Source organism: Chiloscyllium plagiosum, unplaced genomic scaffold (assembly GCF_037043375.1).
Source record: "Chiloscyllium plagiosum isolate Xiang-an unplaced genomic scaffold, Cpla_swu_hap1 HiC_scaffold_4, whole genome shotgun sequence".
Lineage (NCBI taxonomy): Eukaryota > Metazoa > Chordata > Chondrichthyes > Orectolobiformes > Hemiscylliidae > Chiloscyllium > Chiloscyllium plagiosum.
In genome coordinates, this window is record NW_028270142.1 from 108,056,399 (window position 1) to 108,071,606 (window position 15,208).

The 15,208-nt window shown below is 56.0% G+C and overlaps 11 non-coding genes across 11 annotated transcripts; all 11 read left to right on the plus strand.

The window, feature by feature from the left end:
* The first annotated feature begins 1,638 nt into the window (after nt 1-1,638).
* On the plus strand, nt 1,639-1,728 carry trnay-gua (transfer RNA tyrosine (anticodon GUA)). Its single transcript is given in 2 exon segments — nt 1,639-1,675; nt 1,693-1,728. It is a non-coding gene; the product is annotated as a tRNA-Tyr (tRNA).
* A 1,152-nt stretch (nt 1,729-2,880) lies between these two features.
* On the plus strand, nt 2,881-2,970 carry trnay-gua (transfer RNA tyrosine (anticodon GUA)). Its single transcript is given in 2 exon segments — nt 2,881-2,917; nt 2,935-2,970. It is a non-coding gene; the product is annotated as a tRNA-Tyr (tRNA).
* Nucleotides 2,971-4,122: 1,152 nt separating this feature from the next.
* Nucleotides 4,123-4,212, plus strand: trnay-gua (transfer RNA tyrosine (anticodon GUA)). Its single transcript is given in 2 exon segments — nt 4,123-4,159; nt 4,177-4,212. It is a non-coding gene; the product is annotated as a tRNA-Tyr (tRNA).
* Nucleotides 4,213-5,364: 1,152 nt separating this feature from the next.
* Nucleotides 5,365-5,454, plus strand: trnay-gua (transfer RNA tyrosine (anticodon GUA)). Its single transcript is given in 2 exon segments — nt 5,365-5,401; nt 5,419-5,454. It is a non-coding gene; the product is annotated as a tRNA-Tyr (tRNA).
* A 1,152-nt stretch (nt 5,455-6,606) lies between these two features.
* Nucleotides 6,607-6,696, plus strand: trnay-gua (transfer RNA tyrosine (anticodon GUA)). Its single transcript is given in 2 exon segments — nt 6,607-6,643; nt 6,661-6,696. It is a non-coding gene; the product is annotated as a tRNA-Tyr (tRNA).
* Nucleotides 6,697-7,848: 1,152 nt separating this feature from the next.
* Nucleotides 7,849-7,938, plus strand: trnay-gua (transfer RNA tyrosine (anticodon GUA)). Its single transcript is given in 2 exon segments — nt 7,849-7,885; nt 7,903-7,938. It is a non-coding gene; the product is annotated as a tRNA-Tyr (tRNA).
* A 1,152-nt stretch (nt 7,939-9,090) lies between these two features.
* Nucleotides 9,091-9,180, plus strand: trnay-gua (transfer RNA tyrosine (anticodon GUA)). The gene is given in 2 exon segments: nt 9,091-9,127; nt 9,145-9,180. It is a non-coding gene; the product is annotated as a tRNA-Tyr (tRNA).
* Nucleotides 9,181-10,332: 1,152 nt separating this feature from the next.
* On the plus strand, nt 10,333-10,422 carry trnay-gua (transfer RNA tyrosine (anticodon GUA)). The gene is given in 2 exon segments: nt 10,333-10,369; nt 10,387-10,422. It is a non-coding gene; the product is annotated as a tRNA-Tyr (tRNA).
* Nucleotides 10,423-11,574: 1,152 nt separating this feature from the next.
* trnay-gua (transfer RNA tyrosine (anticodon GUA)) lies at nt 11,575-11,664 on the plus strand. The gene is given in 2 exon segments: nt 11,575-11,611; nt 11,629-11,664. It is a non-coding gene; the product is annotated as a tRNA-Tyr (tRNA).
* Nucleotides 11,665-12,816: 1,152 nt separating this feature from the next.
* Nucleotides 12,817-12,906, plus strand: trnay-gua (transfer RNA tyrosine (anticodon GUA)). Its single transcript is given in 2 exon segments — nt 12,817-12,853; nt 12,871-12,906. It is a non-coding gene; the product is annotated as a tRNA-Tyr (tRNA).
* A 1,152-nt stretch (nt 12,907-14,058) lies between these two features.
* On the plus strand, nt 14,059-14,148 carry trnay-gua (transfer RNA tyrosine (anticodon GUA)). Its single transcript is given in 2 exon segments — nt 14,059-14,095; nt 14,113-14,148. It is a non-coding gene; the product is annotated as a tRNA-Tyr (tRNA).
* The last annotated feature ends 1,060 nt before the right edge of the window (nt 14,149-15,208 follow it).

The window sequence follows — 15,208 nt, forward strand, 5'->3', positions numbered from 1 at the left end:
CAGCGTAGGAAGAAAGTCGAGCTGCGCAGCGAAGGCAAACGCCTGCGGATGAAAGTCAGCTCCTTGAAAGGATCATACAGGTGGTGGGTGAGCTGCCTGAGGTCAGCGGCACGTCCTGGACGTGTTTGGAGGCAACTTGAACCAGTCGGTAAGCTGCGGCCCAAACCCTAACCTGACATGTACATGAAGCTGCGAGTCAGGTACTGTACCGGCAGAATCTGGCAGTTTCGGATCAGCACTCAAGACGATTTCTTCATGCCAGCACTGGCCGAAGCTGTGGAGATCAGCCATTGGCTCAGGATCTCCCAGAGTGACAGATTTTCAGGGAGGCAACGGCGTCACATTAGTGGAGGAGTGCGGCAAAGTATCAGCAAGGGAGAGCCACTGCTGGGCTCTTCCTTCGATAGCTCAGCTGGTAGAGCGGAGGACTGTAGTGTGTCGCAAATCTGTCATCCTTAGGTCGCCGTTCAATTCCGGCTCGAAGGAGCCTCGGCTGCGTTTTTGGAAAGAGTGAGCATTCACCAGCACGCGGGCCACAGCAACACAGATGAGCTGAAAACGCGACACCGCTTTCAGGACACATCAGCACACGCCCTTCCCCCTCTGCAACGAGCCAGCTGTCTCCGTGCTGCAGCTGACGGCCAGCAGGGTGCCTTTTTTTCAACACAAACGCATGAAAGCACTTTGTGCTCACTGCAACCAAATTAAGTCTTCTATCAGTCAGGCGGGGCCACCCGACGTCACCTCACGCTCGTGGTGGCTGCGCCAAGGTTGAAGTCGTTTCGACCTCCAATCAGCAATTGCCATCTCCTCAGCACTTCTTTCCTCGTCCATGTGGCCTTCCGCCTCGCCTGGGTCCACCAGCTGCCGCTGCTGCTCCTCCGACAAGTTGGTTGTTTCAGCGAGACAGGCATCAGCAATGTTTGGTCTCAGCCGTCCGACGGATGAGAGGATTTTCTGCACATCCTGGAGCGTGGCTACTCAGGATCCACTGCGGAAGAAGTCAAAGCATGGCCAGCTCACCGCCCGGGCGATTAGCTCAAATGGCAGAGTGCATGCTTGAGGTAGTGGGATCAATGCCCGCATTCTTCACTTGCTTTTAAAACTGCAAGTGCACCCACTCACTCAGCTGGTCTGCAGCAGACGGATTACCGTTTGCGTACGCCGCCTCCCTGAGAGTGGTCCCGAAAGATCAAAAGCTTCAAGCGTGAGCGACAGGCAGGTCCTGCTGTTTCAGGGTGCAGCGTAGGAAGAAAGTCGAGCTGCGCAGCGAAGGCAAACGCCTGCGGGTGAAAGTCAGCTCCTTGAAAGGATCATACAGGTGGTGGGTGAGCTGCCTGAGGTCAGCGGGCACGTCCTGGACGTGTTTGGAGGCAACTTGAACCAGTCGGTAAGCTGCGGCCCAAACCCTAACCTGACATGTACATGAAGCTGCGAGTCAGGTACTGTACCGGCAGAATCTGGCAGTTTCGGATCAGCACTCAAGACGATTTCTTCATGCCAGCACTGGCCGAAGCTGTGGAGATCAGCCATTGGCTCAGGATCTCCCAGAGTGACAGATTTTCAGGGAGGCAACGGCGTCACATTAGTGGAGGAGTGCGGCAAAGTATCAGCAAGGGAGAGCCACTGCTGGGCTCTCCTTCGATAGCTCAGCTGGTAGAGCGGAGGACTGTAGTGTGTCGCAAATCTGTCATCCTTAGGTCGCCGGTTCAATTCCGGCTCGAAGGAGCCTCGGCTGCGTTTTTGGAAAGAGTGAGCATTCACCAGCACGCGGGCCACAGCAACACAGATGAGCTGAAAACGCGACACCGCTTTCAGGACACATCAGCACACGCCCTTCCCCCTCTGCAACGAGCCAGCTGTCTCCGTGCTGCAGCTGACGGCCAGCAGGGTGCCTTTTTTTCAACACAAACGCATGAAAGCACTTTGTGCTCACTGCAACCAAATTAAGTCTTCTATCAGTCAGGCGGGGCCACCCGACGTCACCTCACGCTCGTGGTGGCTGCGCCAAGGTTGAAGTCGTTTCGACCTCCAATCAGCAATTGCCATCTCCTCAGCACTTCTTTCCTCGTCCATGTGGCCTTCCGCCTCGCCTGAGTCCACCAGCTGCCGCTGCTGCTCCTCCGACAAGTTGGTTGTTTCAGCGAGACAGGCATCAGCAATGTTTGGTCTCAGCCGTCCGACGGATGAGAGGATTTTCTGCACATCCTGGAGCGTGGCTACTCAGGATCCACTGCGGAAGAAGTCAAAGCATGGCCAGCTCACCGCCCGGGCGATTAGCTCAAATGGCAGAGTGCATGCTTGAGGTAGTGGGATCAATGCCCGCATTCTTCACTTGCTTTTAAAACTGCAAGTGCACCCACTCACTCAGCTGGTCTGCAGCAGACGGATTACCGTTTGCGTACGCCGCCTCCCTGAGAGTGGTCCCGAAAGATCAAAAGCTTCAAGCGTGAGCGACAGGCAGGTCCTGCTGTTTCAGGGTGCAGCGTAGGAAGAAAGTCGAGCTGCGCAGCGAAGGCAAACGCCTGCGGGTGAAAGTCAGCTCCTTGAAAGGATCATACAGGTGGTGGGTGAGCTGCCTGAGGTCAGCGGGCACGTCCTGGACGTGTTTGGAGGCAACTTGAACCAGTCGGTAAGCTGCGGCCCAAACCCTAACCTGACATGTACATGAAGCTGCGAGTCAGGTACTGTACCGGCAGAATCTGGCAGTTTCGGATCAGCACTCAAGACGATTTCTTCATGCCAGCACTGGCCGAAGCTGTGGAGATCAGCCATTGGCTCAGGATCTCCCAGAGTGACAGATTTTCAGGGAGGCAACGGCGTCACATTAGTGGAGGAGTGCGGCAAAGTATCAGCAAGGGAGAGCCACTGCTGGGCTCTCCTTCGATAGCTCAGCTGGTAGAGCGGAGGACTGTAGTGTGTCGCAAATCTGTCATCCTTAGGTCGCCGGTTCAATTCCGGCTCGAAGGAGCCTCGGCTGCGTTTTTGGAAAGAGTGAGCATTCACCAGCACGCGGGCCACAGCAACACAGATGAGCTGAAAACGCGACACCGCTTTCAGGACACATCAGCACACGCCCTTCCCCCTCTGCAACGAGCCAGCTGTCTCCGTGCTGCAGCTGACGGCCAGCAGGGTGCCTTTTTTTCAACACAAACGCATGAAAGCACTTTGTGCTCACTGCAACCAAATTAAGTCTTCTATCAGTCAGGCGGGGCCACCCGACGTCACCTCACGCTCGTGGTGGCTGCGCCAAGGTTGAAGTCGTTTCGACCTCCAATCAGCAATTGCCATCTCCTCAGCACTTCTTTCCTCGTCCATGTGGCCTTCCGCCTCGCCTGGGTCCACCAGCTGCCGCTGCTGCTCCTCCGACAAGTTGGTTGTTTCAGCGAGACAGGCATCAGCAATGTTTGGTCTCAGCCGTCCGACGGATGAGAGGATTTTCTGCACATCCTGGAGCGTGGCTACTCAGGATCCACTGCGGAAGAAGTCAAAGCATGGCCAGCTCACCGCCCGGGCGATTAGCTCAAATGGCAGAGTGCATGCTTGAGGTAGTGGGATCAATGCCCGCATTCTTCACTTGCTTTTAAAACTGCAAGTGCACCCACTCACTCAGCTGGTCTGCAGCAGACGGATTACCGTTTGCGTACGCCGCCTCCCTGAGAGTGGTCCCGAAAGATCAAAAGCTTCAAGCGTGAGCGACAGGCAGGTCCTGCTGTTTCAGGGTGCAGCGTAGGAAGAAAGTCGAGCTGCGCAGCGAAGGCAAACGCCTGCGGGTGAAAGTCAGCTCCTTGAAAGGATCATACAGGTGGTGGGTGAGCTGCCTGAGGTCAGCGGGCACGTCCTGGACGTGTTTGGAGGCAACTTGAACCAGTCGGTAAGCTGCGGCCCAAACCCTAACCTGACATGTACATGAAGCTGCGAGTCAGGTACTGTACCGGCAGAATCTGGCAGTTTCGGATCAGCACTCAAGACGATTTCTTCATGCCAGCACTGGCCGAAGCTGTGGAGATCAGCCATTGGCTCAGGATCTCCCAGAGTGACAGATTTTCAGGGAGGCAACGGCGTCACATTAGTGGAGGAGTGCGGCAAAGTATCAGCAAGGGAGAGCCACTGCTGGGCTCTCCTTCGATAGCTCAGCTGGTAGAGCGGAGGACTGTAGTGTGTCGCAAATCTGTCATCCTTAGGTCGCCGGTTCAATTCCGGCTCGAAGGAGCCTCGGCTGCGTTTTTGGAAAGAGTGAGCATTCACCAGCACGCGGGCCACAGCAACACAGATGAGCTGAAAACGCGACACCGCTTTCAGGACACATCAGCACACGCCCTTCCCCCTCTGCAACGAGCCAGCTGTCTCCGTGCTGCAGCTGACGGCCAGCAGGGTGCCTTTTTTTCAACACAAACGCATGAAAGCACTTTGTGCTCACTGCAACCAAATTAAGTCTTCTATCAGTCAGGCGGGGCCACCCGACGTCACCTCACGCTCGTGGTGGCTGCGCCAAGGTTGAAGTCGTTTCGACCTCCAATCAGCAATTGCCATCTCCTCAGCACTTCTTTCCTCGTCCATGTGGCCTTCCGCCTCGCCTGAGTCCACCAGCTGCCGCTGCTGCTCCTCCGACAAGTTGGTTGTTTCAGCGAGACAGGCATCAGCAATGTTTGGTCTCAGCCGTCCGACGGATGAGAGGATTTTCTGCACATCCTGGAGCGTGGCTACTCAGGATCCACTGCGGAAGAAGTCAAAGCATGGCCAGCTCACCGCCCGGGCGATTAGCTCAAATGGCAGAGTGCATGCTTGAGGTAGTGGGATCAATGCCCGCATTCTTCACTTGCTTTTAAAACTGCAAGTGCACCCACTCACTCAGCTGGTCTGCAGCAGACGGATTACCGTTTGCGTACGCCGCCTCCCTGAGAGTGGTCCCGAAAGATCAAAAGCTTCAAGCGTGAGCGACAGGCAGGTCCTGCTGTTTCAGGGTGCAGCGTAGGAAGAAAGTCGAGCTGCGCAGCGAAGGCAAACGCCTGCGGGTGAAAGTCAGCTCCTTGAAAGGATCATACAGGTGGTGGGTGAGCTGCCTGAGGTCAGCGGGCACGTCCTGGACGTGTTTGGAGGCAACTTGAACCAGTCGGTAAGCTGCGGCCCAAACCCTAACCTGACATGTACATGAAGCTGCGAGTCAGGTACTGTACCGGCAGAATCTGGCAGTTTCGGATCAGCACTCAAGACGATTTCTTCATGCCAGCACTGGCCGAAGCTGTGGAGATCAGCCATTGGCTCAGGATCTCCCAGAGTGACAGATTTTCAGGGAGGCAACGGCGTCACATTAGTGGAGGAGTGCGGCAAAGTATCAGCAAGGGAGAGCCACTGCTGGGCTCTCCTTCGATAGCTCAGCTGGTAGAGCGGAGGACTGTAGTGTGTCGCAAATCTGTCATCCTTAGGTCGCCGGTTCAATTCCGGCTCGAAGGAGCCTCGGCTGCGTTTTTGGAAAGAGTGAGCATTCACCAGCACGCGGGCCACAGCAACACAGATGAGCTGAAAACGCGACACCGCTTTCAGGACACATCAGCACACGCCCTTCCCCCTCTGCAACGAGCCAGCTGTCTCCGTGCTGCAGCTGACGGCCAGCAGGGTGCCTTTTTTTCAACACAAACGCATGAAAGCACTTTGTGCTCACTGCAACCAAATTAAGTCTTCTATCAGTCAGGCGGGGCCACCCGACGTCACCTCACGCTCGTGGTGGCTGCGCCAAGGTTGAAGTCGTTTCGACCTCCAATCAGCAATTGCCATCTCCTCAGCACTTCTTTCCTCGTCCATGTGGCCTTCCGCCTCGCCTGGGTCCACCAGCTGCCGCTGCTGCTCCTCCGACAAGTTGGTTGTTTCAGCGAGACAGGCATCAGCAATGTTTGGTCTCAGCCGTCCGACGGATGAGAGGATTTTCTGCACATCCTGGAGCGTGGCTACTCAGGATCCACTGCGGAAGAAGTCAAAGCATGGCCAGCTCACCGCCCGGGCGATTAGCTCAAATGGCAGAGTGCATGCTTGAGGTAGTGGGATCAATGCCCGCATTCTTCACTTGCTTTTAAAACTGCAAGTGCACCCACTCACTCAGCTGGTCTGCAGCAGACGGATTACCGTTTGCGTACGCCGCCTCCCTGAGAGTGGTCCCGAAAGATCAAAAGCTTCAAGCGTGAGCGACAGGCAGGTCCTGCTGTTTCAGGGTGCAGCGTAGGAAGAAAGTCGAGCTGCGCAGCGAAGGCAAACGCCTGCGGGTGAAAGTCAGCTCCTTGAAAGGATCATACAGGTGGTGGGTGAGCTGCCTGAGGTCAGCGGGCACGTCCTGGACGTGTTTGGAGGCAACTTGAACCAGTCGGTAAGCTGCGGCCCAAACCCTAACCTGACATGTACATGAAGCTGCGAGTCAGGTACTGTACCGGCAGAATCTGGCAGTTTCGGATCAGCACTCAAGACGATTTCTTCATGCCAGCACTGGCCGAAGCTGTGGAGATCAGCCATTGGCTCAGGATCTCCCAGAGTGACAGATTTTCAGGGAGGCAACGGCGTCACATTAGTGGAGGAGTGCGGCAAAGTATCAGCAAGGGAGAGCCACTGCTGGGCTCTCCTTCGATAGCTCAGCTGGTAGAGCGGAGGACTGTAGTGTGTCGCAAATCTGTCATCCTTAGGTCGCCGGTTCAATTCCGGCTCGAAGGAGCCTCGGCTGCGTTTTTGGAAAGAGTGAGCATTCACCAGCACGCGGGCCACAGCAACACAGATGAGCTGAAAACGCGACACCGCTTTCAGGACACATCAGCACACGCCCTTCCCCCTCTGCAACGAGCCAGCTGTCTCCGTGCTGCAGCTGACGGCCAGCAGGGTGCCTTTTTTTCAACACAAACGCATGAAAGCACTTTGTGCTCACTGCAACCAAATTAAGTCTTCTATCAGTCAGGCGGGGCCACCCGACGTCACCTCACGCTCGTGGTGGCTGCGCCAAGGTTGAAGTCGTTTCGACCTCCAATCAGCAATTGCCATCTCCTCAGCACTTCTTTCCTCGTCCATGTGGCCTTCCGCCTCGCCTGAGTCCACCAGCTGCCGCTGCTGCTCCTCCGACAAGTTGGTTGTTTCAGCGAGACAGGCATCAGCAATGTTTGGTCTCAGCCGTCCGACGGATGAGAGGATTTTCTGCACATCCTGGAGCGTGGCTACTCAGGATCCACTGCGGAAGAAGTCAAAGCATGGCCAGCTCACCGCCCGGGCGATTAGCTCAAATGGCAGAGTGCATGCTTGAGGTAGTGGGATCAATGCCCGCATTCTTCACTTGCTTTTAAAACTGCAAGTGCACCCACTCACTCAGCTGGTCTGCAGCAGACGGATTACCGTTTGCGTACGCCGCCTCCCTGAGAGTGGTCCCGAAAGATCAAAAGCTTCAAGCGTGAGCGACAGGCAGGTCCTGCTGTTTCAGGGTGCAGCGTAGGAAGAAAGTCGAGCTGCGCAGCGAAGGCAAACGCCTGCGGGTGAAAGTCAGCTCCTTGAAAGGATCATACAGGTGGTGGGTGAGCTGCCTGAGGTCAGCGGGCACGTCCTGGACGTGTTTGGAGGCAACTTGAACCAGTCGGTAAGCTGCGGCCCAAACCCTAACCTGACATGTACATGAAGCTGCGAGTCAGGTACTGTACCGGCAGAATCTGGCAGTTTCGGATCAGCACTCAAGACGATTTCTTCATGCCAGCACTGGCCGAAGCTGTGGAGATCAGCCATTGGCTCAGGATCTCCCAGAGTGACAGATTTTCAGGGAGGCAACGGCGTCACATTAGTGGAGGAGTGCGGCAAAGTATCAGCAAGGGAGAGCCACTGCTGGGCTCTCCTTCGATAGCTCAGCTGGTAGAGCGGAGGACTGTAGTGTGTCGCAAATCTGTCATCCTTAGGTCGCCGGTTCAATTCCGGCTCGAAGGAGCCTCGGCTGCGTTTTTGGAAAGAGTGAGCATTCACCAGCACGCGGGCCACAGCAACACAGATGAGCTGAAAACGCGACACCGCTTTCAGGACACATCAGCACACGCCCTTCCCCCTCTGCAACGAGCCAGCTGTCTCCGTGCTGCAGCTGACGGCCAGCAGGGTGCCTTTTTTTCAACACAAACGCATGAAAGCACTTTGTGCTCACTGCAACCAAATTAAGTCTTCTATCAGTCAGGCGGGGCCACCCGACGTCACCTCACGCTCGTGGTGGCTGCGCCAAGGTTGAAGTCGTTTCGACCTCCAATCAGCAATTGCCATCTCCTCAGCACTTCTTTCCTCGTCCATGTGGCCTTCCGCCTCGCCTGGGTCCACCAGCTGCCGCTGCTGCTCCTCCGACAAGTTGGTTGTTTCAGCGAGACAGGCATCAGCAATGTTTGGTCTCAGCCGTCCGACGGATGAGAGGATTTTCTGCACATCCTGGAGCGTGGCTACTCAGGATCCACTGCGGAAGAAGTCAAAGCATGGCCAGCTCACCGCCCGGGCGATTAGCTCAAATGGCAGAGTGCATGCTTGAGGTAGTGGGATCAATGCCCGCATTCTTCACTTGCTTTTAAAACTGCAAGTGCACCCACTCACTCAGCTGGTCTGCAGCAGACGGATTACCGTTTGCGTACGCCGCCTCCCTGAGAGTGGTCCCGAAAGATCAAAAGCTTCAAGCGTGAGCGACAGGCAGGTCCTGCTGTTTCAGGGTGCAGCGTAGGAAGAAAGTCGAGCTGCGCAGCGAAGGCAAACGCCTGCGGGTGAAAGTCAGCTCCTTGAAAGGATCATACAGGTGGTGGGTGAGCTGCCTGAGGTCAGCGGGCATGTCCTGGACGTGTTTGGAGGCAACTTGAACCAGTCGGTAAGCTGCGGCCCAAACCCTAACCTGACATGTACATGAAGCTGCGAGTCAGGTACTGTACCGGCAGAATCTGGCAGTTTCGGATCAGCACTCAAGACGATTTCTTCATGCCAGCACTGGCCGAAGCTGTGGAGATCAGCCATTGGCTCAGGATCTCCCAGAGTGACAGATTTTCAGGGAGGCAACGGCGTCACATTAGTGGAGGAGTGCGGCAAAGTATCAGCAAGGGAGAGCCACTGCTGGGCTCTCCTTCGATAGCTCAGCTGGTAGAGCGGAGGACTGTAGTGTGTCGCAAATCTGTCATCCTTAGGTCGCCGGTTCAATTCCGGCTCGAAGGAGCCTCGGCTGCGTTTTTGGAAAGAGTGAGCATTCACCAGCACGCGGGCCACAGCAACACAGATGAGCTGAAAACGCGACACCGCTTTCAGGACACATCAGCACACGCCCTTCCCCCTCTGCAACGAGCCAGCTGTCTCCGTGCTGCAGCTGACGGCCAGCAGGGTGCCTTTTTTTCAACACAAACGCATGAAAGCACTTTGTGCTCACTGCAACCAAATTAAGTCTTCTATCAGTCAGGCGGGGCCACCCGACGTCACCTCACGCTCGTGGTGGCTGCGCCAAGGTTGAAGTCGTTTCGACCTCCAATCAGCAATTGCCATCTCCTCAGCACTTCTTTCCTCGTCCATGTGGCCTTCCGCCTCGCCTGGGTCCACCAGCTGCCGCTGCTGCTCCTCCGACAAGTTGGTTGTTTCAGCGAGACAGGCATCAGCAATGTTTGGTCTCAGCCGTCCGACGGATGAGAGGATTTTCTGCACATCCTGGAGCGTGGCTACTCAGGATCCACTGCGGAAGAAGTCAAAGCATGGCCAGCTCACCGCCCGGGCGATTAGCTCAAATGGCAGAGTGCATGCTTGAGGTAGTGGGATCAATGCCCGCATTCTTCACTTGCTTTTAAAACTGCAAGTGCACCCACTCACTCAGCTGGTCTGCAGCAGACGGATTACCGTTTGCGTACGCCGCCTCCCTGAGAGTGGTCCCGAAAGATCAAAAGCTTCAAGCGTGAGCGACAGGCAGGTCCTGCTGTTTCAGGGTGCAGCGTAGGAAGAAAGTCGAGCTGCGCAGCGAAGGCAAACGCCTGCGGGTGAAAGTCAGCTCCTTGAAAGGATCATACAGGTGGTGGGTGAGCTGCCTGAGGTCAGCGGGCACGTCCTGGACGTGTTTGGAGGCAACTTGAACCAGTCGGTAAGCTGCGGCCCAAACCCTAACCTGACATGTACATGAAGCTGCGAGTCAGGTACTGTACCGGCAGAATCTGGCAGTTTCGGATCAGCACTCAAGACGATTTCTTCATGCCAGCACTGGCCGAAGCTGTGGAGATCAGCCATTGGCTCAGGATCTCCCAGAGTGACAGATTTTCAGGGAGGCAACGGCGTCACATTAGTGGAGGAGTGCGGCAAAGTATCAGCAAGGGAGAGCCACTGCTGGGCTCTCCTTCGATAGCTCAGCTGGTAGAGCGGAGGACTGTAGTGTGTCGCAAATCTGTCATCCTTAGGTCGCCGGTTCAATTCCGGCTCGAAGGAGCCTCGGCTGCGTTTTTGGAAAGAGTGAGCATTCACCAGCACGCGGGCCACAGCAACACAGATGAGCTGAAAACGCGACACCGCTTTCAGGACACATCAGCACACGCCCTTCCCCCTCTGCAACGAGCCAGCTGTCTCCGTGCTGCAGCTGACGGCCAGCAGGGTGCCTTTTTTTCAACACAAACGCATGAAAGCACTTTGTGCTCACTGCAACCAAATTAAGTCTTCTATCAGTCAGGCGGGGCCACCCGACGTCACCTCACGCTCGTGGTGGCTGCGCCAAGGTTGAAGTCGTTTCGACCTCCAATCAGCAATTGCCATCTCCTCAGCACTTCTTTCCTCGTCCATGTGGCCTTCCGCCTCGCCTGGGTCCACCAGCTGCCGCTGCTGCTCCTCCGACAAGTTGGTTGTTTCAGCGAGACAGGCATCAGCAATGTTTGGTCTCAGCCGTCCGACGGATGAGAGGATTTTCTGCACATCCTGGAGCGTGGCTACTCAGGATCCACTGCGGAAGAAGTCAAAGCATGGCCAGCTCACCGCCCGGGCGATTAGCTCAAATGGCAGAGTGCATGCTTGAGGTAGTGGGATCAATGCCCGCATTCTTCACTTGCTTTTAAAACTGCAAGTGCACCCACTCACTCAGCTGGTCTGCAGCAGACGGATTACCGTTTGCGTACGCCGCCTCCCTGAGAGTGGTCCCGAAAGATCAAAAGCTTCAAGCGTGAGCGACAGGCAGGTCCTGCTGTTTCAGGGTGCAGCGTAGGAAGAAAGTCGAGCTGCGCAGCGAAGGCAAACGCCTGCGGGTGAAAGTCAGCTCCTTGAAAGGATCATACAGGTGGTGGGTGAGCTGCCTGAGGTCAGCGGGCACGTCCTGGACGTGTTTGGAGGCAACTTGAACCAGTCGGTAAGCTGCGGCCCAAACCCTAACCTGACATGTACATGAAGCTGCGAGTCAGGTACTGTACCGGCAGAATCTGGCAGTTTCGGATCAGCACTCAAGACGATTTCTTCATGCCAGCACTGGCCGAAGCTGTGGAGATCAGCCATTGGCTCAGGATCTCCCAGAGTGACAGATTTTCAGGGAGGCAACGGCGTCACATTAGTGGAGGAGTGCGGCAAAGTATCAGCAAGGGAGAGCCACTGCTGGGCTCTCCTTCGATAGCTCAGCTGGTAGAGCGGAGGACTGTAGTGTGTCGCAAATCTGTCATCCTTAGGTCGCCGGTTCAATTCCGGCTCGAAGGAGCCTCGGCTGCGTTTTTGGAAAGAGTGAGCATTCACCAGCACGCGGGCCACAGCAACACAGATGAGCTGAAAACGCGACACCGCTTTCAGGACACATCAGCACACGCCCTTCCCCCTCTGCAACGAGCCAGCTGTCTCCGTGCTGCAGCTGACGGCCAGCAGGGTGCCTTTTTTTCAACACAAACGCATGAAAGCACTTTGTGCTCACTGCAACCAAATTAAGTCTTCTATCAGTCAGGCGGGGCCACCCGACGTCACCTCACGCTCGTGGTGGCTGCGCCAAGGTTGAAGGCGTTTCGACCTCCAATCAGCAATTGCCATCTCCTCAGCACGTCTTTCCTCGTCCATGTGGCCTTCCGCCTCGCCTGAGTCCACCAGCTGCCGCTGCTGCTCCTCCGACAAGTTGGTTGTTTCAGCGAGACAGGCATCACCAATGTTTGGTCTCAGCCGTCCGACGGATGAGAGGATTTTCTGCACATCCTGGAGCGTGGCTACTCAGGATCCACTGCGGAAGAAGTCAAAGCATGGCCAGCTCACCGCCCGGGCGATTAGCTCAAATGGCAGAGTGCATGCTTGAGGTAGTGGGATCAATGCCCGCATTCTTCACTTGCTTTTAAAACTGCAAGTGCACCCACTCACTCAGCTGGTCTGCAGCAGACGGATTACCGTTTGCGTACGCCGCCTCCCTGAGAGTGGTCCCGAAAGATCAAAAGCTTCAAGCGTGAGCGACAGGCAGGTCCTGCTGTTTCAGGGTGCAGCGTAGGAAGAAAGTCGAGCTGCGCAGCGAAGGCAAACGCCTGCGGATGAAAGTCAGCTCCTTGAAAGGATCATACAGGTGGTGGGTGAGCTGCCTGAGGTCAGCGGGCACGTCCTGGACGTGTTTGGAGGCAACTTGAACCAGTCGGTAAGCTGCGGCCCAAACCCTAACCTGACATGTACATGAAGCTGCGAGTCAGGTACTGTACCGGCAGAATCTGGCAGTTTCGGATCAGCACTCAAGACGATTTCTTCATGCCAGCACTGGCCGAAGCTGTGGAGATCAGCCATTGGCTCAGGATCTCCCAGAGTGACAGATTTTCAGGGAGGCAACGGCGTCACATTAGTGGAGGAGTGCGGCAAAGTATCAGCAAGGGAGAGCCACTGCTGGGCTCTCCTTCGATAGCTCAGCTGGTAGAGCGGAGGACTGTAGTGTGTCGCAAATCTGTCATCCTTAGGTCGCCGGTTCAATTCCGGCTCGAAGGAGCCTCGGCTGCGTTTTTGGAAAGAGTGAGCATTCACCAGCACGCGGGCCACAGCAACACAGATGAGCTGAAAACGCGACACCGCTTTCAGGACACATCAGCACACGCCCTTCCCCCTCTGCAACGAGCCAGCTGTCTCCGTGCTGCAGCTGACGGCCAGCAGGGTGCCTTTTTTTCAACACAAACGCATGAAAGCACTTTGTGCTCACTGCAACCAAATTAAGTCTTCTATCAGTCAGGCGGGGCCACCCGACGTCACCTCACGCTCGTGGTGGCTGCGCCAAGGTTGAAGTCGTTTCGACCTCCAATCAGCAATTGCCATCTCCTCAGCACTTCTTTCCTCGTCCATGTGGCCTTCCGCCTCGCCTGGGTCCACCAGCTGCCGCTGCTGCTCCTCCGACAAGTTGGTTGTTTCAGCGAGACAGGCATCAGCAATGTTTGGTCTCAGCCGTCCGACGGATGAGAGGATTTTCTGCACATCCTGGAGCGTGGCTACTCAGGATCCACTGCGGAAGAAGTCAAAGCATGGCCAGCTCACCGCCCGGGCGATTAGCTCAAATGGCAGAGTGCATGCTTGAGGTAGTGGGATCAATGCCCGCATTCTTCACTTGCTTTTAAAACTGCAAGTGCACCCACTCACTCAGCTGGTCTGCAGCAGACGGATTACCGTTTGCGTACGCCGCCTCCCTGAGAGTGGTCCCGAAAGATCAAAAGCTTCAAGCGTGAGCGACAGGCAGGTCCTGCTGTTTCAGGGTGCAGCGTAGGAAGAAAGTCGAGCTGCGCAGCGAAGGCAAACGCCTGCGGGTGAAAGTCAGCTCCTTGAAAGGATCATACAGGTGGTGGGTGAGCTGCCTGAGGTCAGCGGGCACGTCCTGGACGTGTTTGGAGGCAACTTGAACCAGTCGGTAAGCTGCGGCCCAAACCCTAACCTGACATGTACATGAAGCTGCGAGTCAGGTACTGTACCGGCAGAATCTGGCAGTTTCGGATCAGCACTCAAGACGATTTCTTCATGCCAGCACTGGCCGAAGCTGTGGAGATCAGCCATTGGCTCAGGATCTCCCAGAGTGACAGATTTTCAGGGAGGCAACGGCGTCACATTAGTGGAGGAGTGCGGCAAAGTATCAGCAAGGGAGAGCCACTGCTGGGCTCTCCTTCGATAGCTCAGCTGGTAGAGCGGAGGACTGTAGTGTGTCGCAAATCTGTCATCCTTAGGTCGCCGGTTCAATTCCGGCTCGAAGGAGCCTCGGCTGCGTTTTTGGAAAGAGTGAGCATTCACCAGCACGCGGGCCACAGCAACACAGATGAGCTGAAAACGCGACACCGCTTTCAGGACACATCAGCACACGCCCTTCCCCCTCTGCAACGAGCCAGCTGTCTCCGTGCTGCAGCTGACGGCCAGCAGGGTGCCTTTTTTTCAACACAAACGCATGAAAGCACTTTGTGCTCACTGCAACCAAATTAAGTCTTCTATCAGTCAGGCGGGGCCACCCGACGTCACCTCACGCTCGTGGTGGCTGCGCCAAGGTTGAAGTCGTTTCGACCTCCAATCAGCAATTGCCATCTCCTCAGCACTTCTTTCCTCGTCCATGTGGCCTTCCGCCTCGCCTGAGTCCACCAGCTGCCGCTGCTGCTCCTCCGACAAGTTGGTTGTTTCAGCGAGACAGGCATCAGCAATGTTTGGTCTCAGCCGTCCGACGGATGAGAGGATTTTCTGCACATCCTGGAGCGTGGCTACTCAGGATCCACTGCGGAAGAAGTCAAAGCATGGCCAGCTCACCGCCCGGGCGATTAGCTCAAATGGCAGAGTGCATGCTTGAGGTAGTGGGATCAATGCCCGCATTCTTCACTTGCTTTTAAAACTGCAAGTGCACCCACTCACTCAGCTGGTCTGCAGCAGACGGATTACCGTTTGCGTACGCCGCCTCCCTGAGAGTGGTCCCGAAAGATCAAAAGCTTCAAGCGTGAGCGACAGGCAGGTCCTGCTGTTTCAGGGTGCAGCGTAGGAAGAAAGTCGAGCTGCGCAGCGAAGGCAAACGCCTGCGGGTGAAAGTCAGCTCCTTGAAAGGATCATACAGGTGGTGGGTGAGCTGCCTGAGGTCAGCGGGCACGTCCTGGACGTGTTTGGAGGCAACTTGAACCAGTCGGTAAGCTGCGGCCCAAACCCTAACCTGACATGTACATGAAGCTGCGAGTCAGGTACTGTACCGGCAGAATCTGGCAGTTTCGGATCAGCACTCAAGACGATTTCTTCATGCCAGCACTGGCCGAAGCTGTGGAGATCAGCCATTGGCTCAGGATCT